This window comes from Prionailurus viverrinus, chromosome B1, assembly GCF_022837055.1.
Source record: "Prionailurus viverrinus isolate Anna chromosome B1, UM_Priviv_1.0, whole genome shotgun sequence".
In the NCBI taxonomy this organism is placed as follows: Eukaryota; Metazoa; Chordata; class Mammalia; order Carnivora; family Felidae; genus Prionailurus; species Prionailurus viverrinus.
This window is the reverse complement of record NC_062564.1, coordinates 95,267,395-95,284,327: the sequence shown is the minus strand read 5'-3', so window position 1 is coordinate 95,284,327 and position 16,933 is coordinate 95,267,395. Positions and strand designations below refer to the sequence as shown.

Below are 16,933 nucleotides of genomic sequence, written 5' to 3'. Positions count from 1 at the left end.
TATGTATTTGAGATACTTATCAATAGTAGAACTAACTTAAGCTAAAACCAATATTTCCTTTGTATGTACTATATGCCGGACACTATCAGTGCTTCTTTTTTTTTTAATTTTTTAATGTCTATTTATTTTCTAGAGAGAAAGACAGAGAGAGACAGAGCATGAGTGGGGTAAAGACAGAAAGAGAGGGAGACACAGAATCTGAAGCAAGCTCCAGGCTCCAAGCTGTCAGCACAGAGCCTGATGTGGGGCTCCAACTCAGGAATCAAGAGATCATGACCTGAGCTGAAGTTGGACGCTCAACTAACTGAGCCACCCAGGTGCTCCTGTGAGTGCTTCTTATAGATTATTTACTTTAACAAATCTACAAAATGAGTGTTATCACTATTTTCCAATAAGTATATCATTTTTCCAGTATCTTACTGAGATCTAAATATATTAATCAGTGCTCCCAAATCCACATAGCAAGTAAGTGAAATGACCAGAATCTGGATCTAGGTTTTCACAATAAATCACTTAAATGAAAACTTCAAAAGATCTAAAATAAAATAATCTCATTTGGTATCACAGACTGTTGGAATAAAAACTTGCTATAGTCAAAGAATGACTCTACCCAAGAAAACAAACTGACAACAGAAAGCCTGAATTCAAATACATATACATTTATACATATTAGACATTTTAATGTTAATATATAAGGGATATGATGTTTAATGTTGATATAAGGGATACTATGTTTAATGTTAAGATATAAGGGATACTATGTTTATGTGTATAATTTGAGCATAACACACCAAATCTGTGACAGTGAAATCAATTATAGTGCTGCAATAGTGATACTAAAAAATCTGAAGGGAACAAGAGTGTTTGGGCTGCTGCTGTAATTTAAGGTTCTGATTTGCCTCAGAGAGCTGGAGGGCACTGTGTGTCCACTTGCCAACTTGGCCAGGTGCGTGACGATATCTCTGAAATCAATGCAGAACTACTTCCAGAGGAATTGAAAAAATGTTTCCTCTATTCCTTTTGACAAGAAGTCATTACTAGTAGCCTTTGGGAAAGAGTTGCAGAAGCTTCATGAAAAGTACAAGGCCATTATTTACTTTTGATACTCCAAGCCTAGGTCTAAAGGAACAGATAATAAGACCTTTCACTTATAGTAAGTCTCATTGTGACTCTCAGCAATTTTAAAAACACAGAATTGAGCTCAGAACATGTGTTTTATTGTAGACTTGTTTTTCATCCATTTGGGGTTTCTAATTCTGTTGGTAACACTGGTCTTCATATAATGTACATATGATATCACTGTAATGTCTTCTTTTATACGTTAATACTATTATAATGAGGGGTCACTATTATTTCATGATTAGAAGATAACATTAGAAGGAGTTTTGGCATTATATATTTGAAACAAGGTTAAGGAGAAGAATGTAGGACATTTATACAACACATTTTTTTAAAAATAACTTTTCTTTCTAAGAGAGGCAAGTGACACTGTGTTATCGGTATATTGAAAATTGCTCTAGATTTTGATTCAATTTCTATGGGTTCTGGTTTTAGCCCTCAGTTTCGTCTGCTACTTACTTGTTAGTTGGATTATTTTGGGTACACTGCTTAATCTCTATGAGTGTGTTTACCTTTTTGTAAGTAGAGATACTAACCTTTCTTTGTGATAAAGATCAAATAAATAATTTTAAAAGTAAACTGTAAATACATAGACATGTAAAAGAGTGTTATTTTATGATTTAATGACATAGGAGTAGTATTTAAATTTAATAAATATTTACATTTAGCGTTTTTGCTTTAAAATCTTATTTTTGTAGTTCTTCTGACCACTGAGCATATGAACATGCCTATATGTCTAACTTCTTCAGTTCTGAAAACATTACTGCAGATATTTAGGGCAGGGTGTTATTAAACATCAGGCTGATTTATTTCATCAGGCTGAATAAATGCAAAATTGAATTTTGTGAAAAATTCAACCTAAAACCTGTTTAACCGAGATTACTATACATAAGAATAATTTTGGTGACATAAGATGTCATTAGTGATTTTATCCATGATCATTATTTAAAGGATTAGCAAGAGAGAAGTTTATTAACATCAGTAGCATTACATCAATATTTATTTAGTTTCTCCTTATTGGTTTATATACATTCAAAATACAGGGGCTAATCAGATCAATGTCACATATAAGATGTTCACAGTATCTTTAGCATTGCAAGTGGAAATGTGGATGTTCTCAAAAGGTTGTAAAGGAGCTTGAGAAACTTCCATCTGCTTCTGCGTACCAACACCAATCATAAATCTGAAAGTGACTTAACAATAGTATGGGGCATTATAGAAAATGTAGATGGTAAATGTATGATTGTAAGCTCTACCGCCACCACTTTCCTCCAAGAATTTGGAAATAAGAAAACTAAGATTGGATAAGAGCAGAGGCAAATGGTTCTCATATTGGAGATAGTCTTGACTGAATGGGTCAAGAGGAAAAAAGTACCCAAGTAAATTCTGGAGAGGGAAGAGAGGGAGAGAGAGGGAGAGAGGGAGGAGAGGGGAACTCTGAGAAAGAATGGATGAGTCATTCTATCCACTTGTGTATCTTTGTAGTAGACTTAGAAGTACTAGGTCCCATAGTATGATGCAATTAGTCATCTGAATTGTATAACTAACTCTCCTTATTTTGATTCCTTTGTTTTCAAGATGCACACCCATGAGAAGACTCTACCTGAAAACTATATTTACTGGTCTAGCAGTTGAAGAAGTCAGCTGGGTCCTCACGTATTCCTTCTGCCATTTGTGAGTATCATTTTTCAGAAGCCATTCTTGGCTTTCAGGTATTGGAGAGACCTAGTTTTAGCAAAACACAAGAGCAGCATCTGAGCATAGTGGAATTACCAAGTTAATATCACTATGTGAAGTCTCTTGTTGACTAGTCAGCCATTTGACCTTCCTAGGACTACCTTGACTTACTCAGATGCTTTTGAAAAACACCCACATAAGTCTTATGCCATTTCATAGAAATCTAATGTGTGTGTGTGTGTGTGTGTGTGTGTGTGTGTGTGTGTATGGCAAGTGACATCTCAGATTGCTAGGGTTCTTCTCTCATTCACATTTGTGCCACACTCTTAAGGGCAAGTTTCAACATTTATTTGCCCTCTCCACTCTCACTTACCTAATTTTGGCTCTCTCCCTCTCCATGATATGGGTATGTTCTTCTTATCCTTTCACTGCCTTTAGTCAAGAAAATTTTTACTGGATGAGCATTACTTCAAAGCTGTTTTTATCAATTATGTTCAAGGACATTAGTATTGATGATATGATTTAACATGAATATTCATTATAGCACAGGGTGAGGGGATGGGGCAGAGGAGAACATTACTAAAATATTCAAAACATTTGTGCATTTTTTTTAACGGGTGGACAAAGCATACATTACAGACTATTAGTTGAGTTTTTGGTTTGATAATTTTTTTCTATCCCTTTCAGCCAGTTTCTCAAGTCATACATTTTTTAGTTATTTACACTTTGATTGGTTATTCACTGGAACCTAGGTGGCAGACTCTAAGGAAAGATTAAATTCTTGAAATTCCAATGGAAACTGTGTTAGTTTGGGGTTTGTTCTGCATATATGTTTCTGATGTGATCTGATTCTATGTCATAAATTCAACTATTTCTTTTATAATGCGTAACTCTATATTTTAATGTATGAAAGCTGGATAAAATTTCATATCATATACGTAACTCTATGTTGTAGTTTTAATTTTCAGGTATAGCTTTATTTAACTTGAAATTTATTTCTTTAACGTGAAATATCAAGATAAATGAAGAGTGTATAAATATATAAAGTAAATAAAAATAAAGTGTATTAAAGGGATATCAAGTTGTGGAGGATACCTCACTAGATGGGATAGCCATACAGTCTTTGCTGAGGAAGTGACATTTCCGTTGAGACATGGATGAATTTATGAACCAGACATAAGGGGAAAAGAAGTCTCAGAAAAAGGGAAAGACACTCTGGTGGGGATGAGTATGGCTTATTTAACGATGAAACTGAATGTCTCCCACAATGACTAAAGTTAAATACACTCCCTATTTGGTAATCATCATGGTGGTCCTGTTTCCTTGTTCAAACCCTGAAAGAAACAGATGTCAGTGACTGAAGCAGAGTGAGTGAAGAAGAGAGAAGTCTGTGTCCTCATTTGTCACCCGCACACTGACATGAAAAACTCATAATTTTCACGAGATATTCTCCTAACTTTTATTTAGAATATACAATCAGCATTTTAAGAAACGTGAGACTAAAAGTTTGGATAAAATACAAATATCATTTTTAGCCCTACCATTTACAGAATTTTGATTAATCAACATATCTCAGAGATTATGCCATGATAATGTCCTGACAAAAAAGCATTTCTTTAGCTTGAACGTATCTGAAATATAGGTGATCGCTGTTAACATTATATTGTGCAATATGAAAGTGAGTTAAATTACTTGAGGCATCTCTAGAACTGAAATATTTTTATCTATAGTGAAGTAAAGCTTCATTCATCATTAGGAGAATTAAGTAAAGTGTTATAAAAGCATCTTAGCCCTTAAAGGGATGCCTCTGCTATTTTTAGAACTGCTCTTTGATTAATTTAATACAGATACAACATTTCACCCACGCATTATTTTTTCCACTTTGGAGTAGTAATCGTATTTCTATGAGCATAGCCATGTATTTGGACTGCCAGCTGTAAATATTTTTTTTAATTCATTTTTGAGAATGGCATTTGTCATGGGTAGGACTAGTTTCTTCTTAAGATTCAGCAACCGTTCTTACAAATGATACAGTCTCTCTTAAGAACTTTACCTTATCAAACATTGTTAAAATGTAAATAAAATAAATAAAGTGGAATTTGGATCCGTGGGGTGCCTCTAATAGCTTTTCCTCCTTGAAATGGAGCTAATATGACCTGCATCAAAACAGTTGATTTTTATGACTGCAGAAACTGACAGTTATTTTCCAGCACTACTCACCACTGTTCTATCTCATTTGAATTCCAGAATCAATGGACAATACCAATACCTATGGATTACATGTTAAAAAGGGATTTATGAATTAGTGATGAACTGGGATGGTTATTGGTATTTAAAGGCATCATATTTCACGTTGAATATTAATAGGAATCAAAGAGCAGAGGAATACAGTTACCAAAAAATGAATAATATTTCAAAACAGAGTATCTTCTTTAAGCCATGGGGTATAAGAATACATGTTAAAAGTTATTATAGTTAATTCATTTAGTGACAATTTTTATAACAACAAAGACTAGAGATGAGAATTTACCACCAAAGCTTTTTTATTATTATTCAATTAGGTCCAATCTTATCTGGACATTAAATAAAATGTTTGAAAAATTGTCCTATATTGAGACAGGGTGTATTGTTTCATTATTTGGCTTTATAGCATTGCTAAAAGGAAGACTATATGTCCACGTTAAAAGTAACAAAACATAATTAAAAATTTTAAGCATGTAAGCCACTCAAGAAAATAAGAAAATATTTTTATTCAACATTTGTGAGATGACATCATAAATTATTACTTTTACTATCTGTGTTAGTTAAGTTGGTACCCAATGAAGGTGGTTGGGCCTCCGCCTCTTGGGATTAGGGTCCTACTTCCCAAATTTGCATAATACATAAATGGATCTTATTCATTCTCTTAAATTGCATGGGGTTTGATCAAGCTAATAAACCAAAATATTAATATCCAGTCATGGATTACTGTGTAATGAGGAATAAAAGAGAATGCCAAGAAGACTAGAATATGTGTGCTGACTGAAAAGCATGTTATATTCCCAGTAGGAATGTCATTTATTATTTATTCATCAAATGTGTATTGATGTCTGATTTATACCAGACATTTTGCTAGACATTGGATGAAAAGTCAAGTAGGGCATAGTCTCTACCATCAAGGCGCTTATTGACTGGTTTGAAAGACAGCCAAATAAAAACAACAATTTTAGCATAGTAAAGAAAAAATTCCAAATACAAATAAGGATCTGAAAGAGTTTCCCTGAGGGAGTAAAAGATGGTGAAATAGAAAGTAAGTAGAAGTTTGTTAGTGGAAGAAAATAATTAGGCCATCCTGAACTCTCTGGTTTCTGGGCCTGTAAGAAGGGCCTGGTGCTAAAATTTCTACAATCATTTATATTGCTTCATCTTTCTTTTCTTTCTTTCTTTGTTTTCCTCATCTACTCTAAATCTTTCCACTCCACCCCTTACACTGTTCTTGATAATGTCATAACAATCTCCATGTGTTGAAGCCAGTAGTTACATTCCATGTTATTCAAACTTAGCAGAATTAGACACTCTTGCCTGCTCTTTTCTGTCTAGTATTCTTTCTTCTTTTGGCTTCAAAGACAGATTCTCCTACTTTTTCTTTTACCTCACTACTTCCTCTTTCTTAATTTCCTTTACGAGTCTTACCTCCAAATGTTGTACTCCCTTAGGGTCAGTCCTACATCCACCCTTTATCTTTTATCCCACTCATATTTTTTTCCTCCCCCCTTTTCTTTTGTCTCTCTGAAGAATGTGTGCTCCTCAGATTATTGTTGTTATATATTTTGTTAAGTCATTGATTTAGGGATATAAAAAACAATTCAAGAGGGACAATGTCAGGATGAGATTTGGACTTTTAAAATCTTCTTTAGCAATTTTCTAAATGGTCTTTTTAGTGTATATTTGTGATCAGAAAGAGTAAAGATAGTTAAATGATCTTAGGCATAAAAATAGGGATAAGTTCCAAGAGCCTTGGGATATTCCTACCTATTGCTCTGGGAACACTTCTCACTGGAATGAGTCCAAAGTAAGGTGACAGATTATTTTGATTGGGTTCTTTTCTTCCGTATTTTGAACATTATACACCTTTATGTTAAAAGGAGATGACGTTAATAACTTTATAGGGTATCTTGGCCTACCTATATTCTATTCATGATGTTGATGTGTCTGAGGCATTTTGTTTTCGTGAGGTAGAAATAGAAATATCATAGACCCATTACAACATTTCAAGTGTTTTTATTGAGTGATTATAATGGTGCTAACTTGATTTTAAAGTATACTTTCTAGTCCTCTTAATAAGTCCTGAGATTGTTTGTGGAATGCTCATCATCATATGCATAACTCACGTTCTAAATTTAATGTTGTTATAGCTTAATATTTATTTTGAATTATCCATACCAATGTCACTGTAGCAATTCAGGGTATGTGGTAGCTTTTCCCGAATTTCTAGGTAGAAAACTCCTATAAGTAGTGCCATTTTTATTATAAGATGTAATGAAAATAGTAGAAAATAATTTCTGAACATTAATTATACTCTTTTAAGTGCTTTATGTATTCACTTAGCCCTCACAAGAACTCTGCAGAGAAGTTAAACAACTTGATTATGTCACAGAGCTATGTCACAAGGCCCACAGTCTATCTCCAGAGCCTGTTCTTAGTCATGAAACTACACTATAAAGGGAGATTTATGCCATTAGAACTATTCAAAATCTATGCCATTAGGATTGAATATATTGTAGGGGTGCCTGAGTGGCTCAGTCAGTTGAGTGTATAACTCTGGCTTTCAGCTCAGGTCATGATCTCGCCATTTGTGATTTCAAGCCCCATGTTGGGCTCTGCCAGCCTACTTGGGATTCATTTTCTCTATCTCTTTGAAAAAAAACCAAAAAACAAAAATGAAAAATAAAAGTGAAAATAAAAATAAAAACAAAAAATAATTGAATATATTGTAGTCTTCTTTTGTTATTATTATTATTTATTATGAATGATGAGGCTAAATGTTTCTGAGGCAGATAGTCCTAACTCACAGGAGGAAAACTTTACACAGGGGTTTATCCCTTACTCTCCTACCTGTCTGAAATCCTTCACAGCTCATTGCACCCAGTCACTTCCAGTGCTAGATTATCCCCAACAGTTAAAACTTGGACATTAGAAAAGGATAAGCAGTAGTGTATTTACCTACACAATTACAGAAGAGAAAATATCAACAAGCTTGGGTGAATCTGATCAATATTTATAGCTAAAATGGGATAATTCAGTCCCTCCTAAATAAATGCACATCAATGAAGATTTTATTCATGAAATATTTGGGTAATTATTTCAACTCTACCATTTAAAATGTCTTTATGTAAAGGGACATAAAAAGAGGCATTGAAAGTGGAAACAATTAACTGGAGTCAATTACTTGGCCATCTCCAGCAAGGGCAATATATTGTTAGAACAGTAAGTTGGCTAATTGCAGCTTTATCATATGACATGATCACATCTACCATTTGGGAGTCAAGTGATTTTTTTTCCCTTTTACTTTGCAGATAATTATTTTTTTTTTCCTTAATGAGACTCTATAAGTGTCCTTTATGTGCATCTCCATCCTCTCTGGTTTTATTACAGCATGTCTTGGTCTATTTCCCCTGTCTTATATTCTCCATTTGGGTTTTCTATTACAATATGATGAAGTACATATTAGAGCCTGTTATTGATTGTGCTTCCTTACTTACATGTCTTGTAGGGCTCACATATTTGTTTTGCTAGTAATAATAATGAGATGGTAACTCAACAGTGTGCCTAAAAGAAAATAGTTTAATGTTGTAGCTCAAATTTAAATCTTTGGAATTATAGTTGAAAATGAGCTGTAATATTTGCTGTTGCTTCTGCTTTGTGGTGAGGGGACAGTGGAGAAGGGTTTGGGTGGAGAGATAAATGAAAGGATCAGAGTATGAGGGTAAAGGAAAGCAAAGAGGGGGACATGAACGTGCAATGGTAAAAGAGGAGTTTTGTTTTATTTTTGATATAAAGAGAAGTTTACAAGGTTAGACTAGAGGTGGGGTGACTGACACCAAACCTCAACCCCTGGAGAGAGGATTTGGAGCCCAGGCTGACTTGAAACCTGTCATAAGGGGGAGCTGAAAACGGAGAAGGGGAAGAGTTTCCTGCCAGAGAGGGGGGAAACCAAATGGAGTGGAGCAGGGTCCAATATTGCAAACATACTTTGAAGGTGTGGTAGAAACCAGCCTCTTGCATGGGAAGGGTATGGTGGGCAAGTGGGCTGGGTAAGAGTTAACAAGGAACCGATGGGCAAGAGAAAAAACTCTCCTTTTTCTTCCTCATCCAATATCGGTTGTTCTGAAATATAACTTTCGTTGTGGGCATCTATTCTGTTTTGAACAAAAAATATATTACATGTAAAATTAGAAAATAAGAAAATAACCCTACAAAATATCTGAATTTAGTAGTGAGAGAGATTCAAGTGAAACAATGGAATGTATCCATAAATAGGCAATAGCACACAGTGGCCAAAGGAAACTCAAGAAACAGAGAGAGGGGAGAAAACATAACCAACATTGACAGACCACTCATGTGTGTTCAACATTCTAAGTCATTTTACCTGTTTGGTTTTATTTTATCCCGAGTATATCTCTGTGAAGCTTGTTTTTATTATTCCAAATTTGTAGGTATGTCAATAACTGGTTTAAGGTCTTATTATTTTTTAAAAGATGGAAATGGAATTCTTACTCTAGCCTAGCTGATTCCAAAACTTATATTCTTTTTATTCTTTTTGGCATTCTTGTTAAAATCAGAACACCATCCTTACCCTGAGAATAATTCCACTCTTTGAGGCTCATGTTCACCAATCATTTGATACCATGCACCACTATAAATTAAAAAAAAAATTTTGAGTATTCATTTCCTTTACACTTGTCATCTTTTTTTTGTAAAGTACGTTATGTGTATGACTATAAAAATGTAATGTACATCATGAAACATATACAAAACTTTAAAAGTATGAATTAAAAAATAAATGCAATTAAGGGTGCCTGGGTGGCTCAGTCAGTTAATTGTCTGACTTTGGCTCAGGTCATGATCTAGTGGTTGATGAGTTCCAGCCCCACATTGGGCTCTGTGCTGACAGCTCCTAGCCTGGAGCCTGCTTAGGATTCTGTGTCTCTCTCTCTAACTCTGCCCCTCTCCCATTCATGCTCTGTCTCCTTCTCTCTCTCTCAAAATAAATAAATAAATAAATAAATAAATAAATAAATAAAATTAAAAATTTAAAAAGTTAAAATAAATATAAGTAAAAATGCAAATATTTTCTGCTAGTATCCGAAATGTTAGCCTAGTCAGACTGAAGGGTAAGCACACCCTACTACAGAGGACACTTTCTTCCTTCCTTCCTTCCTCCTTCCCTCCTTTCCTTCCTTCCTTCCTTCCTTCCTTCCTTCCTTCCTTCCAGTTTATTTATTTATTTTGAGACAGGTAGAGTGCTTGTGCTTGACTGGAGGGGAGGGGCAGATAGAGAGGGAGAGAGTTGGGGCTCCAGGTCACCAACTGTGAGATCATGACCTGAGCTGAAACTGAGTCTGACGCTTAACCCGACTGAGCCACCCAGGCGCCCCGACTTTTCTAAAAAGTCATAGTAGACCTGTATGAACATGAACTGCTGACGTGTGATTCGACGAAAGATATGATGCAGAGGTTATTCATTATTCCTAAGTCTTGGAAAGAACTTAACTGCTCATTTTATGGTGGATCTTTCTTCCTTCCTTATTTCACAAAGATAATTCGTTTCAGGTAATGTATTCCTACAGATAGTATAGTTAATTTGTTCCTTCCCCTCCCTCTACCCCCTTTTTTAAATTGTTGGGTGGGGTGGAAGGTGAAACCAAGTCTAACAGGCCAGTGGGCCAGGGATGTGATACGCAAAGACCGTGGCTGTAATTATAGAGTCACTGTGTAGAGCCTTATAAGAGGATGTCCTCACTGTGAAACCTTCTGTTTTGTCAATACTTTTACATCAATACTTGGCAGTCAGTTCTGCTGCTTTAGGGTTTCAGCATATAAAACAGACAAAGTCACTAATATCAAATTGGAGCTACTTTGCATTTGCAGTTGACAAATCCTATTTTAGAAATATGCATGAGCCTGAGGATTAGATCAAGCTTTTAACATTTACATTTTTTTCCAGTGGGGAAGTCTCTGATCCTCTCCTAATTTACCTGTTGTTGATTTCCTGAATCTTTTTAAATCCCTTGCAACTGAGAATGGTCTCTCCATCAGAGAAGCAATTAACCAAATCCCTGACTAGAGTGTATGCGGCATCTGTTATAAAAGTATAAAAGGTTAACTTAAATCCCAGCACACAAAGGAGATGTCAGACCAGAACAAATCAGCATGGAGAATTACCTGGAGGGGATACAAGGTTAAGGTGGAGCATATGTACAGTTAAGAGGATGTTTATGACTAGTGGAATTTGTTTTTCAGACTGTGAAGACTGGAAGGTTAGAAATGACATGTCTATTATGAATCAACATAATTCATATTCTGCAGTTTTTGCCTGACAAAAGAAAATGTTCCTTATTTTTCCCTATGCAACTCCAAATCCAAACAAAGAGTTGCAGAGGTGTCAACCTTCATCTCATATAAATTCTTAGAGTTTTTTTTTTTTAAGAACAAGGGAACAACTTTTAAAAGATCATGCATTGCCTGAGCTAGGTGGATTGGTAAGTAGCTAACAAAGCACTAATTTGTGTTTATATTTAGACAGGCCTCCTTCAACCAATTATTTTAAGATAGAATAATCAAAATTTATTAAAATTAAAATGTTATAAATATAAAACCAATAATATGAATTAAATGAGCTGGGGTATTACAATTTTAGATAGAATTAGGTTAGTAGGTTAAAGATGGCCATAAACTATTTGACAATCCTCTCATTGAAAGGAGGGTTCTTGGTTCCCTCCACCTGAGTCTTGGGGGCTCTGTGAATGCCTTAGCAGTAAAACCTAGCAGAAGTGATGCTGTGTCAATTTCTGCACCAAGACCATAAGAGACTGGTTGCTTCCACTTCCTGTTTTGTGGAATCCTCACTGTTAGAGACCTAAGCTTCAGTGTAAGTTCAGCTATCCATCTGAAAAAAACTGTATGGAGAGACCATAAGATTACATGGAGAGATAGGAAGCTCAGTTGAATTCAGCCTTGGCAAGATCCTAAACATGTGAGTGAGGCTGTCTTGGACCCATTAGACTCCCCTAGGTATCAGTTGGATACTACATTGCCCTTGTTGACACGTGGAGCCAAAGAATTGTCCAGGAAAACACTGTATCAGTTGCTGCCCCACAAAATTACAATGTATATTAAAAAGGGTGGTTGTTCTAAACCACTAACCTTTGTGGTAGTTTATTAAAGTAATGGAAAACTGGGATAGTATATATGACTAATTTTATTATTTTTAGAATTAATCTTTAAGAATAGTGGTATATTCAATTCAAGATAAGTAAACTTAAAAAGTAAATACGATACCCGAAGAAATGAAAATATAAAATGTATGTTACAGTCATACATTCTACTGAGGAAGTTCTTACCTTGATATAATTGCATTGATGAAGCCATGAGGTCAGTGAATCAGAGCATTTGGATTTCTTCACCATCCTGATAAGAGAGTCAGATGTGTTTTCTTTAAAGTTATATATTCTAAATCATTGTCCCAAATCTTTGGACTTTACAGTCATCAATGTTGCATCAAATTGACTCTGCTATACATTTGTCATGGCTGTCAGCTGAGATTCTCTATACCTATAGATTAAAAATCATCACATAAAAAAAATAAAAATAAAAATCATCACATAGACATATCCCTAAATCGCTACAAATCTATATGGAGTTTCTAGGGTGAAGAATGGCAGCTTCTCCTTCCTTTCCTTTTCTTCTTCCTTCTCTTCCTTATCTTCTTTCCCAATCTTATTTCTAATCTCTTAATTTTATTCAATTAGTTCCATGGTGGGTCATGTTGCCATCTTTCTGGAAAATATTTCACACAGAGGTAAGATCCAGTTCTTTTCATTATTATTATTATTATTATTATTATTTAAAATTGAAATTACTCCTAAGAATCACTTTCCATGTTTCAGACTCTAATGAAGGTTTGATGTGGTAAAGATTTTATACCAGGTTGGCTGGGCTTCCAATGCATTTCCATTAAGTACTGTCTGGGTACTTCCATTCCAGAAAACTTATTTTTTTCCTTTGTATTGCAGAGGAATTGTTTTCTCTACCCTATACCTTTTTTGTAACATGTTTTTGTATCCAAAGATTATTAATGGACTTTGTTAATACTGAAACAGAATTCCTAAATTCATCCCCAGTAGGCATAAAACTAGGAGAGGTAGATTTCCATTTTTATCACTTTCCTACTCCATATGTTGCTGTGAGTAAAGGGGGGGGGGGAAGGAAATGAAACTATTTAGGTGCTACATGGTTCCAGAATTGGATTAAGAAGTCAGGCTCAAATGAATCCAATATATTAGTTAGTACTAAGATTTGCTAATGATTTCAAGGATATGACCATCAAGAAATTGAGATGAAGAAAAGAGGACTGTGGCACCTTTAGGGTGGTCCCCAAGGTCTTTTCTATCACATCAGGCCTGGATCCTTGGCCCAGAGTAATTGAAGAGCTTCCAAGTGAGACCTTGTGAGTTTTTACCTCACAAATCAGGAAGAGTATTCCATTTTCCATTTTATGCCCCAGGGTGTTACATAGCTTAGAAGACATTATCCAGGAAGGCAATCCTCATAAATCCTAGATCTTGGGTTTATTTACTAAAAACAACTCAAGCAGCAAACTTCTGCTCATAGCTTTCTTTAAAAGAGGACTATTCCTTCTAGAAAATATCGTTTGTCTATCTAGAGGCTCAGTTAACAAGAAGATTAAACAAGGTCACCTGCCTACTTTTCTTCTCTGAGAGAAAGGAAATAACTTTGATGAAGTGAGTCATTTGATCATACATAGGCCAGAAGCTCTAATGCCTCCTGCCCTTCTCTTCTAAGTCTCTCTCTCTCTCTCTCTCTCTCTCTCTCACACACACACACACACACACACACACACCCTCTCTTCTCTCACACCTAACCTCTCTTCTCTCACACACACCCTGCCATCTCTCTATCATGCTTCCTCTTTTCTCTCACTTCAATGTACATAAATACTTTATTTCCTATGACTCTCTTTAGTGTCTATTACTTCACTCTTCACTCGCAATAACTCTGTTAAACATATAACACAGATACACTTGTTTACATTTTTTTAAATGAAAAGATATTTGTGATATGAGGGATTGCATTACATTTCTTTGGAGTGACAGTAACTTAATAGGCAATTACTAAAATCTTCAATGTGTTAGGCATTGCTCTGGATACTGGTGGTTTAAACAGGGCTTGAATCTCACTGGTGTGTCTCAGGTCTACTGTTTACAATTATTCAAATAATATGGTATTTTAATATTGTTTTTCTCTTTCCCCTTTTTCAATTGTTCCCTGGTCCTCTTCTCAGAGGTGTCTCTACTGTGATCAAGCAGCCGAAGTTTTATACCCCACTTAAGTGGTTCCTATGGCTCTGTTTCAATTCTGAAACTATATTCTGTTCATGCAGAAACCAGTCAATTCCTCTTTTGCAAATCTTGCCTACCAGCCACCTTTATTAGCCCAACTTATAGGGCTAATGGGTGCCCTGCCTAACCAATCCCCATCCCTCCCCCCCCTCCCCCCCGCCCTGCCACTGGAGCACCATTGTGGACCTTTCTTCCAGGCTGCAACTGTCTTACACACAACCCCCTGCCCAGAGCTGCATAGACCAAAATCCTATTAGCTGTGCTGGCGTCTAGGGGGATTATGTCCCTTGACTATCTGGCTCCTGAAATTGTGATCCTCTTTCATTGGCTAGGGGCTTTCCAGTTGCCCTTTCCAAACTCTGAATTACCTTTATGAGGCTGTTTGTGGGGACCACAACTTTTGCAGCTCTTAGACCCTGAGTTGTTTTCCAGAGGAGAACCTGGAGAGAAGATAGGTAACAATGGAAACACCTCAGGCTCTGGTATCGTATTCTCAGCTGCACAAGCATGGCTCACACTTACTTCTGAGACAGGATTTGGGAAAAATGATGGGAATTTGATGAGTGATTAGGCACCTGGTATTCCTAGGTTGTTGTGGGTTCCACTTACCACCATCTGGTTGAAATTTACCTTTATTTAGTGGGAGATGGTCATTAAAATGAACCTAATGGTCATTTCATTAACAATGTTCATTTTAATAATTAAAAAAGGATGAATGCATGTTATGAAGCACTTAATTTGAGATAGAACCTGTTCAAAATATATTTTAACTAATCTGAGTACTATTGTGCAGATGACTAAACTGAAGCATTGAGATATTATCTAAACTTATGTGGCAGAAGAAGAATTTGACACCAGGAAGTTGGTCAAGAAAACCTATACTCCTAACAATAATAATATGCCCACTCTCCACAATATACTTCTTCTCATTTGACCTAACAAAGTTGGTTCACTTTAGTAAAATTTGATATTTCAATGAACTATTTTTGAGACTTGGTTCATGTGCAATGAGATTTCCTGAGTAATGACTGATTCCAGACTGATGCTGGATACATGTAGCAGATCTGAACCCAACCTTCAGTTTGGGCCCTAATGTGTACCCTAAACAGAAAAACCTAGAAGGATCCACTCTAGATCAGTGAAAGCCTAAATGGACCTGTGGACCCATAAGTGAAAGAGTAATGCTTATTTTCGCAACACATTGATTTTTGGGGGTCCCTGGTTTTACAATATTATCACAACAATACCTACGAAATATCTCAAATAAAAGTTACATTGAATATATTAAAATGTCAGCTATTTATCTAAGAGCTATAAAAATCCTTAATACAATTGCCGTTCCATAAAATAAGAAGGTTTGGAATTATGAATAATATTGTTGACATTAAGATAAGTTGAGAATGTAGAATCATCTAATGTCTATCAATTTAATGAGGAAGTTTTGGAAAATTTAATGTTTTCCTTTATGTCAAATCATGATGCTGACAGTCATTTCAAACAAATCTAGTTCCAATGATTTCTAAAGACCAACAACTGTTTCAGAAATCATTAGAATTATTTAATGAAAAATCAGTACCATAATGTGTATCTCTTTGACAGTGTTTGGTAATATAGTTTACTTTTATTTAGACTATCAAGACAATACAGTTTTAAAGTTTTTGAACAACACACAAATTTATGTTACCATACTGGTTATTAAATATTTTGAATGCTGCTTTTGAACACAAACATAAATGGCAAATGACCTTTTCCTTGGGAAAGTTCACCACGTTGATAGGAAGATAGATATTTAAAGATAAATTTAAATTAAGCAAGGTAGGAATGAGTATGTTGGCAAAGACATTATATGAAAATTAATTCACAGGTAAATAACACATACCTGAGATCTGAATGGAACTGTCTTAGCCTATGACCTGTTTTATCTCAATTTTATTGTTAAGTTCAGAATGCCATTTTTTTTTACCAAGGAGAAATTTGTGAACAGATGTCTGAAATTTTCCTTTTGGCCTATCTCACTCTCATTCTCATAGTTTCCTGTCTGATTGGCAGGAGTGGGATAGAGTTTTTGTAGAGTTTGAAGATTATAAAATTTGGAGATCTTTCTTAAGAAGAGGTACGTAATTTTTTTAGTGTAAAATTAGTTTTAAAAATTAACATCCCTTTAAAACAGAAAATAAAATATAACATATTAGCATGGCTTTGGAGGTTTGAGCAAGCTATCATAAATACTCAACATCGAAGAGATTGCCAATTGCACTCTGCCATTCTTGCTCTTCTAGAATACCTGAAAACTCCTAGGAATTTTCACTACCTTTAATGCTGTACAAGGGGGAAGAGCACAGCTTGTTGGTAAATCTTCCTCTGCTGATTGGTGACACTCTTTCTTAATGTCTGCTTAATTTCCATATACTTTATTAATCAGAATTTCTTTTTCACCCACCCTACCATCATTCTGCAAACTTCTATTAAGTTTGTTAAATGCTTTAAGCACAATAATCAATATTCAAAGGTACATC

General features: G+C 35.2%; 1 long non-coding RNA gene across 1 annotated transcript in view; it reads left to right on the top strand.

Moving 5' to 3' along the window:
- The first annotated feature begins 266 nt into the window (after nucleotides 1-266).
- LOC125164922 (uncharacterized) overlaps nucleotides 267-16,933 on the top strand; it is a 114,491-nt gene continuing 97,824 nt past the window's right edge. The window contains exons 1-2 of the long non-coding RNA XR_007151871.1: nucleotides 267-325; nucleotides 2,698-2,793. This is a non-coding gene — a long non-coding RNA (uncharacterized LOC125164922). The remainder of the gene's footprint in view (nucleotides 326-2,697; nucleotides 2,794-16,933) is intronic.